We start from the raw sequence: 4,429 nt of genomic DNA, 5'->3' as shown, positions 1-4,429 counted from the left end.
TTTTTTTTTTTAATTTTTTCTTTCCTCCATTCTTCTCATCTCTCCTTCCTCCGTACACCTTTCTGTCTTTTCCTTCCCTCCTCCTTCTGTCCTCTTATTCTTCCCGTACTCTTCCCTTTCTTCCTTTTCTCCATCCATCCATCCATTTTCAGCCGCTTATCCGTTACCCGGTCGCGGGGGCAGCAGTCGCCACCACAATCACATTGCACCGTACCAACCCCCCAACCCTTCCTGCGGGTGGTGAGTCCACTGGAAGGTACCAACCGCCCTAACAGGGATTCGAACTTGCCCAGGAGGTGAACCCTGGGGTTCCACACCAATGACAGAGACATTACCTCCGGGCCAAAGCGCCACTTCTTCCTTTTCTTCCTTTCTTCATTCTTTGCATCTAGCCTTCCTTCCTTCTTTCCTTCCATACTTCCTTCTTTCCTTACTTTTCTTCTTCCTTTTTTTTTTTAATTTTTTCTTTCCTCTATTCTTCTCATCTCTCCTTCCTCCTACACCTTTCTGTCTTTTCCTTCCCTCCTCCTTCTGTCCTCTTATTCTTCCCGTACTCTTCCCTTGCTTCCTTTTCTCCATCCACCCATCCATTTTCAGCCGCTTATCCGTTACCCGGTCGCGGGGGCAGCAGTCGCCCCCCAAATCACATTGCACCGTACCAACCCCCCAACCCTTCCTGCGGGTGGTGAGTCCACTGGAAGGTACCAACCGCCCTAACAGGGATTCGAACTTGCCCAGGAGGTGAACCCTGGGGTTCCACACCAATGACAGAGACATCACCTCTGGGCCAAAGCGCCACTTCTTCCTTTTCTGCCTTTCTTCATTCTTTGCATCTAGCCTTCCTTCCTTCTTTCCTTCCATACTTCCTTCTTTCCTTACTTTTCTTCTTCCTTTTTTTTTTTAATTTTTTCTTTCCTCTATTCTTCTCATCTCTCCTTCCTCCTACACCTTTCTGTCTTTTCCTTCCCTCCTCCTTCTGTCTTCTTATTCTTCCCGTACTCTTCCCTTGCTTCCTTTTCTCCATCCATCCATCCATTTTCAGCCGCTTATCCGTTAACAGGTCGCGGGGGCAGCAGTCGCCACCACAATCACATTGCACCGTACCAACCCCCCAACCCTTCCTGCGGGTGGTGAGTCCACTGGAAGGTACCAACCGCCCTAACAGGGATTCGAACTTGCCCAGGAGGTGAACCCTGGGGTTACACACCAATGACAGAGACATTACCTATGGGCCAAAGCGCCACTTCTTCCTTTTCTGCCTTTCTTCATTCTTTGCATCTAGCCTTCCTTCCTTCTTTCCTTCCATACTTCCTTCTTTCCTTACTTTTCTTCTTCCTTTTTTTTTTTTAATTTTTTCTTTCCTCCTTTCTTCTCTTCTCTCCTTCCTCCGTGCACCTTTCTGTCTTTTCCTTCCCTCCTCCTTCTGTCCTCTTATTCTTCCCGTACTCTTCCCTTGCTTCCTTTTCTCCATCCACCCATCCATTTTCAGCCGCTTATCCGTTACCCGGTCGCGGGGGCAGCAGTCGCCACCCAAATCACATTGCACCGTACCAACCCCCCAAACCTTCCTGCGGGTGGGGAGTCCACTGGAAGGGACCAACCGCCCTAACAGGGATTCGAACTTGCCCAGGAGGTGAACCCTGGGGTTACACACCAATGACAGAGACATTACCTCCGGGCCAAAGCGCCACTTCTTCCTTTTCTGCCTTTCTTCATTCTTTGCATCTAGCCTTCCTTCCTTCTTTCCTTCCATACTTCCTTCTTTCCTTACTTTTCTTCTTCCTTTTTTTTTTTTAATTTTTTCTTTCCTCCATTCTTCTCATCTCTCCTTCCTCCTACACCTTTCTGTCTTTTCCTTCCCTCCTCCTTCTGTCCTCTTATTCTTCCCGTACTCTTCCCTTGCTTCCTTTTCTCCATCCATCCATCCATTTTCAGCCGCTTATCCGTTACCCGGTCGCGGGGGCAGCAGTCGCCCCCCAAATCACATTGCACCGTACCAACCCCCCAAACCTTCCTGCGGGTGGTGAGTCCACTGGAAGGTACCAACCGCCCTAACAGGGATTCGAACTTGCCCAGGAGGTGAACCCTGGGGTTCCACACCAATGACAGAGACATTACCTCTGGGCCAAAGCCCCACTTCCTCCTCTTCTTCCTTTTCTTCCTTTCTTCATTCTTTGCATCTAGCCTTCCTTCCTTCTTTCCTTCCATACTTCCTTCTTTCCTTACTTTTCTTCTTCCTTTTTTTTTTTAATTTTTTCTTTCCTCCTTTCTTCTCTTCTCTCCTTCCTCCGTGCACCTTTCTGTCTTTTCCTTCCCTCCTCCTTCTGTCCTCTTATTCTTCCCGTCCTCTTCCCTTTCTTCCTTTTCTCCATCCATCCATCCATTTTCAGCCGCTTATCCGTTAACAGGTCGCGGGGGCAGCAGCCGCCACCCAAATCACATTGCACCGTACCAACCCCCCAAACCTTCCTGCGGGTGGGGAGTCCACTGGAAGGGACCAACCGCCCTAACAGGGATTCGAACTTGCCCAGGAGGTGAACCCTGGGGTTCCAAACCAATGACAGAGACATTACCTCTGGGCCAAAGCGCCACTTCTTCCTTTTCTTCCTTTCTTCATTCTTTGCATCTAGCCTTCCTTCCTTCCTTGCTTCTTTCCTTGCTTACTTCATTTTTCCTGCTTTGCTTCCTCACTATAAACAATTCCTTCCTTCCATTCTACGTTCTTTCCTTCCATACGTCCTCCCTCACGTTCTTCTTTACCTACTTTTTTCCCTCCAACGTTTTTCCTTCCTCCCTCCCTTCCGTCATCCCTTTCTTTCGTTACCACCTTCTTTAACTCTAGCCTTCCTTCCTCCCTTGCTTGTGTCCTTCCTTATTTCCTTTCTTCCTTCCTCCCTTTTTCCCTTTCCTTCTTTCCTCTAGCCTTCCTTTCTCTCTTGCTTCTTTCTTTGCTCCCTTCCTTCCTCCTGCTTTCCTTCCTCCCTACACTATTCCTTCCTTTCTCTCTCCTCTCTTCCTTCTTTCTATCCTTCCTCACTTCCTTCTTTCCTTTCTTTCTTCCTCCTTTCTTTGCATCTTACCTTCCTCCCTACGCTTTCCTTCGTTTCTTCCTTACATCTTCCCTCCTCTCTTCCTTCTTTCCTTTCTTCCTTCTTTCCCTCTTGCCTTCCTTCCTCCCTCTCCTCTTCCTACTTTCCTTCCTTTCTTCATTCCTTCCTTCATTCCTTCCTTCTTTCTTTCTTCCTCACTTCCTTTCTTCATTCTTTCCTGTCTACCTGATAGGTAGATTCCTACCTATCTTCCTACTATGCTATGCCCTTTCCTTCCTTCCTTCTTCTGTCCGCTCTTTCTTCTTTTCTTCCTTCTTGTCCTCCTTCTTTCCCTCTAGCCTTCCTTCCTCCCTTGCTTCCTTCCACTCTTCTTTGCATCTTACCGTCTTCCCTACGCTTTCCTTCTTTCCTTCCTTCCATCGTCCATTCTTTCCTTTCTTCCTGCCTTGCTATCTTCTTTCCTATCTTCCTTCCTCCCTAAACTTTTCCTTCTTTACCACCTTCATTCCTCTGTCCTCGCTACCTTATTTTGTTTGTTCCTCCCTCCCTCTTCCTTCACAAAAATGTACATAGCTAAGTTTTCTTTAAGGCAAATGAGTGCATTTTTAGTCATTTTTGAGAAACTTTTATTTTTGAAGAATATTTCAGAAAATTGTTAACATAGAATTTTACTGTGATCAAAAGTTGGTGTATCAAAAAAGTACATTTTTCCTTTATTTTAACCACAAAAATGGAAATAGCTAAGTATTTTAAGGCAACTGAGTGTATTTGTAGTCATTTTTGAGAAATCTTTATTTTTGAATTTTTGAGGGAAGAGAGTTGGCCGGTACATAGACAACTGATTCCGCTGATTTTCTCTTCACCCTAGTGTCCAATACATACGGCCGGTTGTCAGACGACACAACTACAAAATCGATCACTGACCTCCGGCCTAGGGTGTCCTGGTGCCAAGTGCACTGATGTTTATTATGCTTATGCTTGAACATGGTGTTTGTTATGGACAAACTGTGACTAGCACAGAAGTCCAATAACAAAACACCACTCGGATTTAGATCAGGGAGGCTGTTCTTCCTAATCACGCCCCTCCAGGTGTCACTGTCAAGGTGAACTTAGACGTGTATGGCTTAATCTTTGAGACAAGCATATGCTACTGGCAGGATTCCATCATCCCCCAACAGGACGATGGAATCCCCGGGAGGAGCACTGTCCAGTACCCCTCCCAGTGCCTGCAAGAAGGCCGGGTATTCTACACTGCTATTCGTCCCGTAGGCCGAAACAACAGTGAGACACCTATCCCTGACCCGAAGGCGCAGGGAAGCGACCCTCTCGCTCAGTGGGGAGAACTCCAACACACGACTGGCAAGCTGGGGAGCTATAAG

Source organism: Cynoglossus semilaevis, chromosome 4 (genome assembly GCF_000523025.1).
Source record: "Cynoglossus semilaevis isolate Cse_v1.0 chromosome 4, Cse_v1.0, whole genome shotgun sequence".
NCBI lineage: Eukaryota > Metazoa > Chordata > Actinopteri > Pleuronectiformes > Cynoglossidae > Cynoglossus > Cynoglossus semilaevis.
Note: the sequence above shows the minus strand (reverse complement) of the source record.